This window comes from Tursiops truncatus, chromosome 17 (genome assembly GCF_011762595.2).
Source record: "Tursiops truncatus isolate mTurTru1 chromosome 17, mTurTru1.mat.Y, whole genome shotgun sequence".
Lineage (NCBI taxonomy): Eukaryota > Metazoa > Chordata > Mammalia > Artiodactyla > Delphinidae > Tursiops > Tursiops truncatus.
The window spans coordinates 28,186,066-28,204,378 of record NC_047050.1 but is presented as its reverse complement, the minus strand read 5'-3'; the positions used below and the strand labels follow the sequence as shown (position 1 = coordinate 28,204,378).

At 37.8% G+C, this 18,313-nt stretch overlaps 1 protein-coding gene across 5 annotated transcripts in view; it reads left to right on the top strand.

The window, feature by feature from the left end:
* Nucleotides 1-284: 284 nt before the first annotated feature.
* Nucleotides 285-18,313, top strand: part of CA1 (carbonic anhydrase 1) — a 47,307-nt gene continuing 29,278 nt past the window's right edge. The window contains exon 1 of one of the 5 annotated variants that reach the window (XM_073794564.1): nt 285-399. The gene's annotated coding sequence lies outside the window, so the exon portion shown is untranslated. The remainder of the gene's footprint in view (nt 400-18,313) is intronic. The other 4 variants (XM_073794563.1, XM_019926315.3, XM_019926314.3 and 1 more) reach the window with 4 other exon arrangements.

Sequence of the window (18,313 nt, the reverse complement as noted above, 5' to 3'; positions counted from 1 at the left end):
AAAATTTTTAATTTTAGTTTAATAAACTTTTAATTTATTGTGCTGTCTTGACTCAGTTTTGAGGCCCTGGCTAGAGACTAGACAGCTCCCCTTCTTGAACAACTGATTAAGTCCACACCTCAACCACTTTCCTTATCAGGCTCACACACTCTGGGGCCACTATACACTTATCCTAATCTCTACCAGGCCAGGTACCAGACAACTAGGGGACAAGCCCATGCCCCAGGGCCCACCAAACTTATTAAAATTAGCCAATCCATAGAGAGCCCGGGAAACCTAGCTAACCCCACCCTGCTTGCCATACATTACCTGCACCTACAGCTCAAGCTTGCTGTTACATTGTCTCCAGGTATAACCCACTGTGCCATCCTGCCTGGCAGCCTTCCCTCCTTCGGAGCTGTAAGTAACAGAAAGTTCTGCCTTTCAGTGTGTTGTGCCCCACCACCAAAGGAATCTTTAAATCTTATAAAATATAGTTCTGCATAGGCTTTAATTACCATTTAATATATTAAAGCTGCCAAGTTTAAAAATTACTTTTTCTAAAGCTTTTGTATTTTTAGGCAGAAAATACAAATTATACTTAATCCTTGATGAATATTCAATCTAATGTTAATTCCCCTAAACATACAATGGAATTGATAGGCCCGGTTAACTAAAAGTTGCTTTAAATATTTTAAAATATATGAATTATAAATTTAGTTTATTGGAGTCTCTCAAATATTTCAAATGCCTGACATGTTAGTCTTTTACACACTTGACAAGTTAAAGGCCAGGGTAGGGGTGGGGGGAAGACTTTTCTAATAATTAAAGTAACTCTGGTAAAAGTAATAAATCAAATGTATGCATTAGTAAATTATGTTCTCTTAAATGTTTAAACACTGTAGAAACTTAAGAAAGTTCTCTTATACCTTTGAAATAAAATGGCTCATATATAATATTCTAAAATGTCAAGTTCTATTAACTGTTTTGAGCACCTTAAAAATAATATTTCATAGATTATTCCAATGGTTAAAGTATTCCTAAACTCAATACAAACATGTTAATACTGTAGGTTTTATTAATTTCAACTTTACTGTTTTCACTGTTTTGCATAGTCGCTGACTAAAATAGAGAGTAGGGACATATGATCTCGTTGGGCTGAGGTTACTGTATCAGAAGATCAGGGTCAAGGTTGAAATGTCAATTAAAGAATTTGAGGGCTTCCCTGGTGGCGCAGTGGTTGAGATTCCGCCTGCCGATGCAGGGGACACGCATTCGTGCCCCGGTCCGGGAAGATCCCACATGCTGCGGAGCAGCTGGGCCTGTGAGCCATGGCCGCTGAGCCTGCGCGTCCGGAGCCTGTGCTCCACAATGGGAGAGGCCATAACAGTGAGAAGCCCGCATACTGCCAAAAAAAAAAAAAAAAAAAAAAAAAGAATCTGAGAGAGGAGCAGGGACACAGTTAGGTATTACCCAGGGCCAGGGAGCCTCCTCATGAGCCAAAGGTCAACATGTGGGTGTGTCCTTGAAGCAATGGAACTTTTCAAGCTCACACCATTTTGTACAACCTTGTACATTATGTGTATCTTTCCCCAGTTTTTAATGTTAATCTCTTTTACAACTTTTAATTGTCTGATTTGTTAGTCGATACTCCCTCTACAGGCTAATATTCTTCACCACTTGACTAAATTTATCTCTTTATTGCATGGTTGGAGTCTGCATGTTTTTATACTTTACGTATCTTGTTCATTATCGATAACCCTATTGTCATTTTATTGACTATTCCCTACCTGATTAACACAATCAATTTGATACTTATTTTAGAATATTACCTCTAGGGTTGCATCGAACTCACGATCTGTAGCTCACCTACATACACTCTTCCGTCTCTGCGGTTTGGGCTAGCAGGTGCCAGGATACAGTCATCGTACGGGAATCTCCACTGTACCTTGGAGTTCCTGCCTGCAGTTCATCCATCTTATCCAAACATCCCCTCAATACCATGCATCTTATACCTCTTGAAAAGACATAAATCCATTGAAAGTATGGAGCTCTTGCCTTGGGAACTTTTGCCTATTTTATTCTTTGCTTCTGTCATGCCAACATTTGTTTTAATCTTTTAATTTGTTGTAAATATGTGTTCTAAACATAACTCTTTCTTTAAAAAAAAAAGGAGTAAACAGATCTTTTATGGCACCATTGGGCAGGATAAGGCAGGTGGGCAAGATGTGAAATTAGAGGTGCTTAGTGATAATTTTCTGAAAGTGGAGATGAAAGGCTTGAAATATGACAGTGCTATCCTAGTAAAGATCAGCACGAGGTAGGTGAATTCCTCCAAAGCCTTCCTTGACCCAGGCTGTTCTATGTGTCCTTTGTTGGTGTGACTTTAACACCTAGTTAGGTTTCTCTTGTTGCCTTTGCCTCACTGCTTTATAACTGTCTGCGGTTGAATAGTATTGTTTTGAGAAGCAAAAACGTTGAGACCTGGGTAGAGGTGATGTTAATGTGAAAACATGATGCTTAAGCTTCAGGACACTCCACTTGCTTGAACCCACTTCCAAGATCCTGGAAAGGCCCTAGAAATGTCTTCAGGTGGACATATGTTTACATAAAATTTACAAAAGATATTTAACCACAATTATACTTTGACATCTCACTATCATCAGGTTTCCTGTGTCAGATGTTGTTAGAGAGGCTGCAGGTATTTTGAGATCCAGATGAGGGAATGTTGAATTTTAGTTTGGGTTTAATGGGATATATTTATGTGGTTCACAGTCATTTCTGTATATTGATAATTTATTGCTAGCCATTATGGTAGCATCCACTATGCCAAAACAAACATGCAGAGCCCAAAGTCTTATCAAAATGCAAAAATGTTCTAACAGCTCCCAGCTCTGGAAACTGGTAGACTGTGGAAGAGAGACTGAAATGTAGAGACAGAGCAGACTGTCGGAAAAAAATTTCAATCACCAAATATATAAAATTGTAGACAGAGAATTTGGTTCTCATCCTAGTCAAGACAGAAATTTTTTTCACTTAGGAATAGATCTGATAGTACTTTATATACAATTAAAACCACATCATATTTTTTGATGGGAATAATACAAAATTAAATTTATGAGAATCCTGCTTGTAAGGCACAAGTGTGAAGCAGAACTTCAAATGTGTGTGAAGTTTTATGCATCCCATTATCAATAATAAAAAAAATTTAATCAACCAGGCTGGAAGCCTAAATTATCTTTCTATTCTCTCTATAGAAAATGATATACTTTTTGTCATATGAAGAGGTAATTGAAGGTTATGAAACAAAAATGTAAGGAAAAGGTATTACAGAGTTGTATCAGGCAGTTTAATACAAAATACTGTATTATTTTTCTGGATTTTGTGATGTTTTGGTATTTGCTAAATTTTTTAATGTTTGTTATGACTTTTTTGTCCTGAGTACATATTCACCTTAGTAACTAATTTTTATTATTAATTTTGTATTCTTTTTTGTGAAAAAATTAAATTTACCATTTTAAGTGTACAGTTCTGTGGCATTAAGTACATTGCATTATTGTACAACTGTCACCACCGTATCCATCTCCAGACCTTTTTCATCTTCTCAACCTGAAACTCCATATCCATTAAACAATAACTCCCCAATTGCTCTTCTCTCAGCCCCTGGTACCACTATTGTACTTTCCAGCTCTGTGAATTTGACTATTCTATGTACCTCTTATTAGTGGAATTATATTTGTATTATTCCTTTGTCCTTTTGTGTCTGGCTTTTTTCACTTAGCATAGTCTTCAAGGTTCACCTATATTGTATCATTCCTTTTAAAGGATGGATAATAATCTATTGTACGTATATACTATGTTTTGCTTATCCATTCATCTGTCAACAGACATGTGGGTTGTTTCTACCTTTCGGCTATTGTGAATAAAGCTGCTATGAACATGGGTGTACAAATATCTGTTCAAGTTCCTGCTTTCAATTCTTTTAGGTTTATACCCAGAAGTGGAATTGCTAGATCATATGGTAGCTCTATATTTAATATTTTAGGAACCACCATACCATTTTCTACAGTGGCTGCACATTTTATATTCCCACAAACAATGCACAGAGGTTCCAATTTCTCCACATCATTGCCAACACTTGTTATTTTCTGTTCTTTTGGTTTTGTTTCGCTTGGCTTTTGATAATAGCCAACTAATGGGTATGAAGGGTATTCCATATTACAGAGGGTCCCCAAAACTTGGGTCTTCCTTGGACTCAGGTCTGAATTTCAGTTCCACCATGGTATATGGTCCATTTACTCAATTTCTCTATGATTTTTGTTTCCTCATTTATAAAATGAGGGTAATAATAAGCCAGCCTCTAGAATTGTTTTGAAGATTTGGTGAAGTAATATATGTGACACCATTAACACAGTGCCTACACTTAGAAAGTAGCAGTACTTTTACTATTATTTATTTACACATCTTTCTCCTGTACTATATTTGAGCTCCTCACTCATATTTTTATCTATAAAACCTAGCTTGGGGCCTGACGCACAGTCAGCATTTAACAAATATTTCATGGTTGAGCTTATATTAGTCTGTAGAACACAGGTCACAATTCTTTTAGCCACCGTGAATATAGGAGTTCAAAAGTTCCTTAATGCAGAACTGAAAGTACATATCAGAATTTTGCTGCTCTGTAATTCACTCTATGCAATTAAGGTCTTATCAGTATAGTAAACTCTGTATTGTTCTCCTTCTCTAATGCTCACTCATGCTCAGCAAATAGTTTTATTTTTCTCATAAAGTTATAAGTCAAAGAGCCTCTCTGGGTATTACTTTGTACAAATATTTGTCCTGGGTGGACTCTACCTGACTATTGCTCACAAGATTTTGGTGCCCCAAGGGCAGATGAGATCAGTAGCATGTGTTTTAGGGTACCACCTCAGCTGAGCTGATTTCTGCTTAGGTGCACTATATGTGACACAAAAGCCTACAAGATTTGGGGATCCCATTCGTAGGTGGGCCTTAGGGTTCAAAAAAACCCTAAAACTGTATTTGAAATTGAGGAGGGTATGTGAGTCTGAGAATATGTGCAGACATAGATAGGACTTTTATCAGAATCTCAAAGGAGTTCATGACCAAAAAGGATTAAAAATGACAAATCTAGAAGGCCTGGGGCACCTGACCCATTATCAAGTCAGAGTCTGAAGTTTAGGGAAAAAAATAGAGCTCTTTATACAAATTGTGATTTAGGTTCAGGCCTTAGGCAAGATAGGACTAAGCCACAGAATCAGCTCCCAGCCCCAAGTGTCATTGAAACTGGAGGGATAATTTAAATCTCCTTTAAACTTCCTCTACCTACACGTGGGATTGGTCCAGAGCCTGTAGATTGATGCTAAAGATGGTAATAAAGTCATAATAGTTGGGGGCTATTCAAAGAACATGCAGGGATCACACAAGTAAACATAACTTCCAATCAGTAAGGAACATAATAACATGAGTAATGGATGGAGGATGAATGGAGGACGTTGAGATCAATTCATCACAGTGCCAGGGTGCCCATTCATTTTCTCTTCAGGTAGAGGCTGAGAGTATGCTTTTTAAAAAGAACATTGTTCACTTGTTTCCTGTCAAGTACAACCTTTGCAGCATCTCAAATTGGGGTACCTATTACAATGTGAGGGACCCTGAGAAGCTGCTGTGGCCAAAGAGCTCTCCTTTTCTAGCCTGTACTAGTCCATGAAAATGTTGTTGAAAATATATTCTTTCACTTGAGTTTAAAATCACTATATAAAATGCAGATGTGACTGAAAGAAGTTAACGTATAAAACCATTTTCTGCCATTAACACACTGATGTGAATTCATTTCAAGATGGTTAACTTGCTAAAGTTAGACAAACTTGGATACAGGGTTGGAAGGTAGAGAGATGTGTCCTAGGCAGTCCAATGTCCAAAGTAGGATAGACAAGAGGTAGTATTAGAAAACCATAAACTTGGAAAAGAGAGAGTACCATGAAAGATAAAATGGAAGTGAACAAGGAAGTAGGACAGCAAAGCCATTTCACAAATGTGTCAACAAACTGCAATCTTGACCTCTGGTTTCCCTAAAGTAAGAGCTTTCACAAAGTAAACATGTTATTTTAAAGTGTATCTGAGACGGCCTTGCAATTATGATGTACAGTTTAATTGGAACAGGGGAGAACCTCAGAGGAAAGAGCACAGAAAACAGGGTACATACAAGTGAGAGGAGAAGAAAAGTGGCTACTTGCTTCAAAATATTCTTAGCTGTCCTGGTCTGCCACTGAGCTGCAGCCTTCAAACTCCAACTGCAAGGGAAGCATTTTCTGAGCCTCCTTGGAGAAAACCCATGACCCCAAATCCTCCCATTAAAGCTCTGTCCAGAGACTTGGTACTGGCTCAAGGAGAAAGTCAGATTTAGTTTCTGGGAGGCAGGACATTGTTGGGAAAGTTGTAAGATTGACATGATGGTGATGAGCCTGGAACTTCCTGGTTTGATGCATAGCTATTAGACCTTTTAAGGAATAGGACACTACTCTCCCCCCTCCAGATATTACATAATTATATCTATCTGGAGCTTTCTAACATGTTTCTCTTTTTCAAAAACACTTAAATTTTAAGAAAGACAGAGGGTGAGTCTTGAAAAAATTATAAGGAAACCCAAAAGAGCTTACTGTGCATGTCAACTGCCTCAGTTAGAATAAAACACAATCATCAAAAGGGTATTTATGTTTGTTTTATAGAAATAAAATGGAAAAAATACTTCCATATGCTTAAAGCAGTTATATACCACAACTAAAGACAGAAAGGATTTTTTTAATTGCAAATGCAATTCACAAATAATCTGCCTTCTTTTCCCTCCAATACTCTGTGTTTTTATTTATTTTCTAATGTGAGTAGCTGCAAAAGTTGAGTCCTTCATCTCCTGTTCTTTCCAGTCATATTCCCTTCAAGGTAACAAATGTTACCAGGTTGGTGTTTTTCCACTCACTCTTCAATGAATGCATAAGCATGTACACATGCAAGACATGTGTTATATACAAAATCAGGATCATATTATGTTGTTGCTCTGCAATTCACTTTTTTATTTTTACATCTTTATTGGAGTATAATTGCTTTACAATGGTGTGTTAGTTTCTGCTTTATGACAAAGTGAATCAGTTATACATATACATATGTTCCCATATCTCTTCCCTCTTGAGTCTCCCTCCCTCCCACCCTCCCTAACCCACCCCTCTAGGTGGTCACAAAGCACCGAGTTGATCTCCCTGTGCTATGCGGCTGCTTCCCACTAGCAATCTACTTTACGTTTGGAGAGAGTGGCATGGACATATATGCAATTCACTTTTTACACTTAAAATATTACAAGCACAGTTGCCTAGGATCATTATTTCAGTCTTTAGGCTACTTTGAAATGCCTTCTCTCACAAACTCTGATTCAATTAGTGTCCTTATACTTCAAATTATTTTGGTCAATTCTTCAGTAGCATAGAGTTCTAAACATGAGATTTAGGGACCCAAGTCTATATCCATTTATAATTCAAATGAGTATACAAACTTAATGATTGTACCACTTTATGCTTCCATAAGAAATATTATCAATGCTTTGCATTTTACCCCCCATTCTTTTGGTTTCTCATTGCTTTGAATTTCATTTTCCTACACAATGGTCACATAGAGAGTCTTTTCACACACTATTGCCTATTGGTGAGCAGAATCTAAAAACTCTTCTTTTGGATGCAAAAGGCAAAAAACGCCTCTTTGTGTTTTGTGAGAAAGGGCATGGTGGGCTTCTCCCCTCCTCAAATATGTGGGTTAGCAAATTCTGCACAAAGTTGCAGTTCTTCCCCAGAGCTTCTAGAGTTGATCTCCAAGAAGCAGGCTGCACACTGGAAACTGGCTGATCAAATTTTCTCCAAAGACCAAGGGGGATCCACTGGGCTTAACTGGTTGTCTGCACTCTGAGAGCCAAAGTTTCTGAGTTTCTCACCCTAGTACATCACGCCTGTTTCCAGTCAGAAGCCACTGCCTTCCCCAGTTCTGTAAACATTGATGCCCACGTTCGTGTGTGTTCTTAAGACTTTGTATTTTGGAGACCCACATACATTTCTTATCAACTGGTTGAATCTTGCCAGCAAGGCATTGACAAGGAGAGGGGGTCATGGATTTGAAATCAGATTTTCATCTTTCCCAATTTTTTGTTTCTTCTTCATCTGTGTCTTAAGAGATTATGGCCACAGTTGTTCTCCATGAACTTAAAAACAAATTAACAAGTCCAGGCTATATTGAAGGCGAAAAGCAGAAAATGTTTTAAATATTAAAAGTGGATCAACCCTTTATATATTTATCTAGAATAAAACCCACACAAAGTCTATTAAGTGATTTACCAATTCTTGCAAATGCTAATCTTAAAGTAATATCCTGTGTATGGATGGGTGCAGGACACTGTGATATGAAGACCATATTTGGCTTCCCCGACCTGCAATGTAAAAAATTCATTTTACCATAATAATATTAGGGAGGCTGTGTCCAACCGAGCAGGGTTCACTTTCTTAAGTGATAGAGGTTTATCATGTCAGGTAAAGTTTCAGAATCATTTAATCTCACTTTTCATCATCCATTATGGTGGAGCCGAAGCTATGTACTTCTAGATTTATGTGCCTTTAATTTTTTCACATTGCTACAAAGTGAGGCACCTGTAAGTTTACACCCCAGATAATCCTCTGTTTCTGGAATGTAGAAGTTATTCTTTTTCATAACAGATGCAATATAGTCTGTCAAGCAGATATTATGACTCAATTTAGAGATCATCACCATTGCATAGGCTGAAGACGATCTAACAAATCATCCTGCTTCATGCAGCTCAGCTGCACTTCTGAGGCCAGAGTCTTCCTGGATCCCCTGCCCCATCTGTACACCCACCTCCCCATCGCTTCTTGGATCTCTTAGCTGTTGTGACTTTTCTCATCCACCTCTTAGCCAAAGAGGGAGGGCAGAAGGCTGCCTTCAGAGCCAAGTAGCAGCTGTTGCTGCCAGTACCATGACCAGAAGCTGAGGACCCACCCTCCCCAGCCTTCTCTAGCTGCTCTGTCACCACATACCCCTTGGCTGGCACAGTGGGGTGGCCAATATTCAGGCTAATATGATACTTTCACCTCTGTCACAATTTATGACATATTAAAAATTGAAACATTTATTCTCCAGTTAGGAGGTTTAAGGTTTCTGTTACTAAGATTAGACCAAGTCTTAGGTAAAGAGACAGTATCCCTTTCCTGAAAATGGAGTGCTAAAATTCTGGCCAATTTTCCTGAGACGAGATGATTCTTAGCTTAGTGTATATTACAACAGTCTTCCTCGATTGAAAATGCTGTCATTCCAGCTCCAGGCACATATTCTGGTGGCCTGACATTGCTTGTTCCCAGCATCACACACATCCCACGGAAATAAATGAACAAACTCAACTCCCTTGTTTATCCATCCAACAACTGACAAATATTTATTGAGGATCTGTAAAGGATAGTGGAAGATTCCTAGCCATCCTATCATCTAGTGGAGAGACAAGTATACACATAAACGTAATCAAGGTTTGAATATGAGAAGTGTCATAAGAAAGATACAAAACAGGGCTTCCCTGGTGATGCAGTGGTTAAGAATTCGCCTGCCAATGCAGGGGACATGGGTTTGAGCCCTGGTCCAGGAAGATCCCACATGCCGTGGAGCAACTAAGCCGGTGCGCCTCAACTACTGAGCCTGCGCTCTAGAGCCCATGCGCCACAACTAATGAAGCCCGCACACCTAGAGCCCGTGCTCCGCAACAAGAGAAGCCACCGCAATGAGAAGCACGGGCACCGCAATGAAGAGTAGCTCCCGCTCACTGCAACTAGAGAAAGTCCACGTGTAGCAATGAAGACCCAATGCAGCCAAAAAACTTGGGAGAGTATGAATTTCATGAAAGTCTTCATTAAGGAAATACTTATCATCTGAGATGCACTTTGAACAATAGGTTGGATTTTCACAAGTGGATATGTGTGTTTGGGCTGAGAAGCTGTGTGTTTCACATGAAAGTGCTGCACGTGGCAAAGCCTGAAGGTGGAGTGAGACACAGAATCAACTTGGGGATAACATATAATCCTCTTTGACTGAAACATAAACAATATGAAGGGAACTAGCAAGATACAAGACTAGAAAAATAGATTTGCAGCCCTTGAATGCCAGGCTGTGCAATTCACATTTTATACACAGTATTGGGAAGCTGTTGCGATTTAACAGACCAGGAGTGAGCTGATTGGTACTAGGCTTCAGGGCTATTATTCTCACAGAAGGACTTGAGCTGGATTGGAGGGGAGAGAGGCTCAGGCAGTGAGGCCAGGTAGGATGCAATTTTATGTCAGCAGGTGAGAGGCAGTGGCAATGAAAAGGAAGTGGAAGGGAGGAATGCCAGAGGTGTTGTGGAGATAAAATGGACAGCATTCACATGAGGAAGCCTAAGGAAAGGGAGGGAGAACGTGAGAAGTCCAGGCCTGTGGGCTTAGACCCTGACCCTGGGCTTTGGTGGCAACATTAACCGACATAGTGGAGGCAGGAGGAGAACGACCATGATATCATCTGGAGGCAGGAAGAGCTCAGAGTGAGGGCAAGTCATTCAGTTAGTGCTGATCTTTTAGCAGAAAGATCAAGTAGATAAGTTTTTAGTTAAAGAAGTAACATTTTCATAGCTATGCCTTGCAAGTATGTAAGTCTACACTTCTTAAATGATTAACAGATGGAACACTTGACAACATTCATCACCTGCATGAACAGAAATATTTATTGTGCTGTGCTCCTGTGTGTGACACTCCACCAGGAGCGGGAAGGATATGGGTAAAAGTTAGGGTTTATGGGGAGGGGGAAGGGTAACCTGGGACAAAGTGAGAGAGTGGCATGGACATATATACATTACCAAATGTAAAATAGATAGCTAGTGGGAAGCAGCCGCATAGCACAGGGAGATCAGCTCAGTGCTTTGTGACAACCTAGAGGGGTGGGATAGGAGGGTGGGAGGGAGAAGCAAGAGGGAGGATATATGGGGATACATGTTTATGTATAGCTGATTCACTTTGTTATAAAGCAGAAACGAACTCACAATTGTAAAGCAATTATACTCCAATAAAGATGTTTAAAAAACAAAGTTATTGTTTAAATTAACTACTAAGAAATTGGAGTTGCTCCCATTAGTAGTAAAAGTAACAAGGGGCAACCTGAAGCCAAAGTGTTGAAAAAGAAAACTGTTCCCTTTACTTTTTCCTTAAACTGTGAGGGGATGAACATGCCACAAAACACCAACCATGATGACTAAGGAAAGCTGTGTAGACTTAACAGCCCTTATAAAATAAAACTCACATTAAAATCAATCTGACTTACCTTCGTGCTATTGTGCTGCAGGGTAATTAAAGGTGAACAGTGCACATAAATGACTTTATTGATAATCATTTTGCCAAAACATACATTTTCAGCTCTCCTTAACCACTTCCTCTTATGTGTCTATTATTGATATTTACTTCAAATATTAGCACTGATATTTTCTTCAAAATAATATATGTTATCTGCCTAGAAAATCTGATAGAATCAATGGGTGACCAATTGGAACTTAGAAAATCCAGTAAGATCACCAGACAAAATAGCAATGTAGAAAAATCTACTCCTTTCTGCTATATCAACCACAGTCGATTAAAAATATCCAAAGAACAATACTCTTTACAGTAGTAATAAAACTATTACTTTATCATATTATTTCAAGCACCCCTATCCCTGCCCCCAACACACCCAAAACACACACAATTATACCTGCATTTTAGAAAGCAAAATCCCTGGATAATTTTAAGCTCAAGATGAAGCTAATTTCCCTGACTCTCCTTCCCTAAATGTGCCAAGCCCATCATGCCCAGGACTGAAATTCATCTCTTTTCCCCATTTAGCCACTTTCCTCCTCAATACACCACCACCACCACCATCAATCTCTGCCACTATTCAATGAATCTTTGAGAAGCTGCTCTCTGCTCCCTAACTGTGGTGGGCTGAATAACGGCCCCCAAAGATGCCCATGTCTTAATCCTCAGAACCTGTGAATTTGTTACTTTACGGGGCCTTTGCAGAAGCAAGTAAATTAATGATCCTGAGACGGGAAGGTTATTCTGAATTGTCCAGGTGGGCCTGATATAATCACAAGATTCCTTATAAGAGGGAAGCAGAAGAGCAGAAAGAGAAAAGATGCTAAGCTGCTGGCTTTAAAGATAGAGAAGGGGCCATGAAACAAGAAATCCTGGCAGTATCTAGAATCTAGAAAAGGCAAGGAGTGAGATCTCCCCTAGAGCCTCGAGAAGGAATGCAGCCCTGCTAATATCCTGATTTTAGCCCCTAAGACTCATTTCAGACTTCTGACCACATGAAGTGTTAAGAGAATAAATTTGCATTGTGTTAAGCTATTAAATTTTGGGTAATTTGTTACAGCAGCAGTAGGAAACTACTATATTACCTCCATGCATCTTTTGCCATGAACCCCGAACCATGAAACTGTGGGCTGCCTGCTCAGAGTGAGGTAACTTATATGATCAGTGCATAGCTCAGGATGACAGTAGCTGGAGAACCAGTGCTGAGAGCACTGGTTCAGAGAAGAAAGGAAGAAGTGAGATCCAAATAGAGCTTCTAGTAAGGAGCCCCCACTGTATTTCAGACATTGTGCTAAATGCTTTACATGTATTACCTCTTTGACTTTTTCTCCTTTATTATCCTTTTCAATGTCTTTGAGATATGCAGTGCTTGTCTTCTTGAGTATATGTAGTCTTTGATTGTAGTAAGCTCATCATCTCATCATTATTTGTGGGAGTCCTAAATTCTAAATTGGGCAATCTTTCCTTCAGAGAGGTCAGTATACAGTGGCTATCACCCCCGACGTGGGCCAGTTCAGTTCCCTTGAGAGTCTTGGCTCAGCAGGAGAGTCATGGGTTCAGATTCCAGCGGCCCAAGCCTCAGAATTGTCATTGGTACCCATTCTAAGGGTGATGCCATGCCTGTCCCTAAGACCCAGTTCTCAATTTAGGGGTTTATTTAGGAGACAGAGTGTGAATTTCCTGAAAGGATCAATTACCTCTTGCATGACCAGAATTTTCTCCAAGAGTGAAATCTCTCCAGACCCGGTAGTTCTGCAAGAGAGAACTCGTGGCAAAGGGGTAGGTGCTATGAAGTTGGGCAAAAGTAGATGGACTTAAAATATATTTAAAAGGAAGAAAATATTAAACCTGCTAGTGTTTTTTTAATAGGTTTTATGAAAGGAAATGCTCAAAAAAGTCTCCCAGGGTTCTTCCTCAAGAAATAGGGAAGGTAGTAGTGCCACTTATAGGTGGAATACTGAGAGGAAACATTGTGGAGGATGGGAGATTAGAGTTACATTTTGGACATGTTAACTTTGCTAGCTTCTGTTACATTCTAAAAAGAGCTTTAATGTTGAGTGCCCAGGCCGAATTTTTAGTTATATATGTTTCAGGTGAACAGTGTTATAGTTCAACACCTATACACACTACAGTCATCATCACCACAAGTCTAGTTACCATCCATCACCATACAGTTCACCCCTATCACCCACTTTGCCCACCCTCCAACCCTTTTCCCCTCTGGCAACCACTAATCCGTTCTCTGTATCTATGAGTTTGTTTTTTGTTTTGTTTTATTTTATTTGTGAAGTTTGTTTTGTTTTGTTTTTAGACTCCACATAGGAGTGAAATCATATAGTAATCAATATTTATCTTTCTCTGTCTTATTTCACTTACCATAATATCTTCAAGGTCCATCCATGTTGTCACAAATGTCAGAATTTCATTCTTCTATATAGCTGAGTAGTATTTCATTGTGTGTGTGTGTGTGTGTGTGTGTGTGTGTGTGTGTGTGTGTGTATACCACATCTTCTTTATCCATTCATCCGTTGATGGACACTTAGGTTGTTTCCATATCTTGGCTATTGTAAATAATGCTGCAATGAACATAGGTGTATATATCTTTTTGAATTATTGTTTTCATGTTCTTTGGATAAATATCCAGAAGTGAAATAGCTTGGTCATATGATATTTTTATTTTTAATTTTTTGAGGAATCTTGGTACTGTTTTCCATAGTGGCTGTACCAATTTAAAGTCCCATAAACAGTGTACACGGGTTCCATTTCCTCCACATCCTCTCCAACATTTGTTATTCCTTGACTTTTTTATAACAGCCATTCTAACAGGTGTGAGGTGACACCTCATTACAGTTTTGATTTGCACTTCCCTGAGAGGAATGTTGAACTTTTCATGTGCCTGTTGGCCATCTCTATGGCTTCTTTGGGAAAAATGTCTTTTCACATCCTCTGTCCATTTTTAAATCAGGTTGTTTCGGGGTTTTTTGTTGAATTGTATGAAGCCTTCATATATTTTTGATATTACCATCTTATTGAATACATGATTTGCAAATATCTTCTTGCATTCAGTAGGTTACCTTTTCATTTTTTTTTTTACATCTTTATTGGAGTATAATTGCTTTACAATGGTGTGTTAGCTTCTGCTTTATATCAAAGTGAATCAGCTATACGTATACATATGTTCCCATATCTCTTCCCTCTTGCATCTCCCTCCCATCCTCCATATCCCACCCCTCTAGGTGGTCACAAAGCACCGAGCTGATCTCCCTGTGCTATGTGGCTGCTTCCCACTAACTATCTATTTTACATTTTGTAGTGTATATGTGTCCATGCCACTCTCTCACTTCATCCTAGCTTACTCTTCCCCCCACCACGTCCTCAAGTCCATTCTCTACATCTGTGTCTTTATTCCTGTCGGACCCCTAGGTTCTTCAGAACCCTTTTTTTTCTCTTAGATTCCATATATATGTGTTAGCACATGGTATTTGTTTTTCTCTTTCTGATTTAACTTCACTCTATATGACAGACTCTACGTCCATCCACTTCACTACAAATAACTAAATTTCATTTATTTGTATGGCTGAGTAATATTCCATTGTATATATGTGCCATATCTTCTTTATCCATTCATCTGTCAATGGACACTTAGGTTGCTTCCATGTCTTGGCTATCAAAAAGAGTCATGTACCACAATATTCACTGTAGATCTATTTATGATTGCCTTTTCATTTTGATGATGGTTTCCTTCACTGTACAAAAGTCTTCTATTTTGATGCAGTCTCATTTGTTTATTTTGGCTTTTGTCCCCTTGCCTTTGGAGTCAGATCCACAAAAACATAACTAAAACTGATGTCATTGAAGTTACCACTTATGTTTTCTTTTAGGAATTTTATTGTTTCTGGTCTTACATTCAAGGTTTTAATCCACTTTGAGTTAATGTTTGTGTATGGTGTAAGATAGCAGTCTATTTTCATTCTTTTGCATGTAGCTGTCCAGTTTTCCCAGCACTATTTATTGAAGAGACTGTCCTTTCTCCATTGTATGTTCATTTCTCCTTTGTGTAGATTAATTGTCCATATTAGTTGTCCATGTGTGTTGGATTTATTTTGGGGCTCTCAATTCTGTTGCATGGATCTATATGTCTGCTTTTGGGCCAGTACTATATTGTTTTGATTGCTATAGCTTTGTAGTATGATTTGAAATCCGGGAGCTTGATACCTCTGGTTTTGTTCTTCTTTCTCAAGATTGTTTTGGCTTTTTGGAGTCTTTTATGTTTTCATACAAATTCTAGAATTGTTTGTTCTAGTTCTGTGAAATATGCCATTGGCATTTTGTTAGACATTGCCTTGGGTAGTTTGGACATTTTAGCAATATTAATTTTTCTTATCCATGAGCACAGAATATCTTTTCATTTTCTGATATCTTCTTTAATTTCTTTCATCAGTGTTTAATAGTTTTTAATATACAAGTCTTTCACTTCCTTGGTTAAATTTATTCCTAGATATTCTATTCTTTTTGTTGCAATTGTATGGGGGATTATTTTCCTAATTTCTCTTTCTGTTAGTTCATTATTAATGTACAGAAACCCTACAGATTTCTGTATATTGATTGTGTATCCTGCAACTTTCCTGAATTCATTATTAGTCCTAACAAGTTTTGGGTGAAGTCTTTACAGTTTTTCTATATATGGTATCATATCACCTGCAAATAGTGAGAGCTTTGTTTCTTCCTTTCTGATTTGGATGCCTTTTATTTCTAGCCTAATTGCTGTGACTAGGACTTCCAATATTATTTTGAATAACAGTGGCAAGGGTGGGAATTTTTGTCTTGTCCCTGATCTTAAAAGGAAAAGCTTTCAGCTTTTTGCTGTTGAATGTGATGTTATCTGTGGGTTTGTCATATAGGGCCTTTATTATGTTGAGTTATGGTCCCTCTATACCCACTTTGTTGAGAGTTTTTATCATAAATAGCTGATAAATTTTGTCAAAAGTTTTCTCTGTATCTATTGAGATAATAGTATAATTTTCATTCTTTGTTTTGTTAATGTCATGTATCACATTTGATTGGTTTGCAAATGTTGAACCATCCTTGCATCTGTGGAATAAATTCCAGTTATTCATGGTGTATGATCCTTTTAATGTATTGAATTCAGTTTGCTAATATTTTATTGAGGATTTTTGCATCAATGCTTATCAAGAATATTGGTCTATAATTTTATTTTCTGTGTTGTCCTTGTCTGCTTTTGGTAATAGGGTAATGCTGGCTTTGTAAAATGTGTTTGGAAGTTTTCCCTCATCTTCAATTTTTGGAAGAGTTTGAGGATAGTTCTTAAATCTTCTTTGAATGTTTTGTAGAATTTGCCAGTGAAAATTCTGGTTCTGGTCTTTTGTTTCTTGTGTGCTTTTTGATTGCCATTTCAATCTCCTGATTAGTAATCGGTCAATTTAGATTTTCTATTCCTTCATGGTCCAGTCCTGGAAGACCATATGTTTCTGGAAATTTATCTATTTCTTCTAGGTTGTGCAATTTGTTAGCATATAACTGTTCATAGTAGTCTATTCTGTGGTATCAGTTGTAACTTCTCTTTTATTTCTGATTTTATTTGAGCCCTCTCTTCTTTTCTTGACTTAGTTTTATTGATCTTTTCTATTGTAGTTTTGGCCTCTATTTCACTTATTCCTCTCTGACATTTATTATTTTCTTCCTTCTACTAATTTTGGTCTTTGTTCTTTTTCCAGTTCCTTTAGGTATAAAGTTAGATCATTTATTTGGGAATTATTTGTTTGTTTCTTTCTTGAGGTAGGCTGCATTGCTATGAACTTCCCTCTCAGAACCACTTTGCTGCATCCCTTAAATTTTGGTATGTTGTATTTCTGTTCTCATTTCTCTATAGGTATTTTTTAAATTTCTTCTTTGATTTCTTTGACTCACTGGTTATTCAGTAGTGTGTTGTCTAATTTCCATGTTTTTGTGGTTTTTCCAATTCTTTCCCTTGTGATTGATTTCTAGTTTCATACCATTGTGGTTGGAAAAGATGCTTGATGTGACTTTAATTTTCTTGAAATTATTGAGACTTGTTTTGTGACCTAACATGTGATCTATCCTGGAGAATGTTCCATGTGCACCCATGAAAAATGTGCATTCTTCTGCTTTTGGATGTAATGTTCTATATCTATATATATATATATCTATTAAGTGCATCTGATAATGTGTTGTTTTAGTCTGCTCTTTCCTTATTGATTTTCTGTCTGGATGGTCTATCTATTGATGTAAGTGTGGTGTTAAAGTCTCCTACTATTCTTGTAATGGACCCTTTAGGTTCATTAATATCTGCTTTATATATGTTGGTACTCCTATGTTGGCAGCATATATATATTTATAAATGTTATATCTTCTTGCTTATTGACCCTTTTATCATTATGTAATGCTTTTGTTTGTCTTTTATTATAGTCTTTAAAGTCTATTTTGTCTGATATGTGTATAACTACTGTAGCTTTCTTTTATTTGTGTTTGCATGGAATATCTTTTTCTAATCCTTCACTTTCAGTCTGTGTGTCCCCACTTCTGAAGTGAGTCTCTTGTAGGCAGCATATAGATTTTTTTTTAAATCTATTCATCCATTCTGTGTCTTTTGATTGGAGAATTTTGTCCATTTACATTTAGAGTAATTATTGAGAGGTATGTACTTATTGCAAATTTGTTCACTGTCTTCTGGCTGTTTTGTGGTACCTCTCTGTTTCTTTCTGCTTCTCTTGCTCTCTTCCCTTGTGTTTCTGCAGTGTTATGTTTAGATTCCTTTTTCATTTCTTTTTGAGTATTTACTATAAGATTTTTCCCTGCAGTCAACCATGAGGCTCACATACAACATCTTATGTAAATACTTATGTAAATAGTTTGTAGCAACTTAA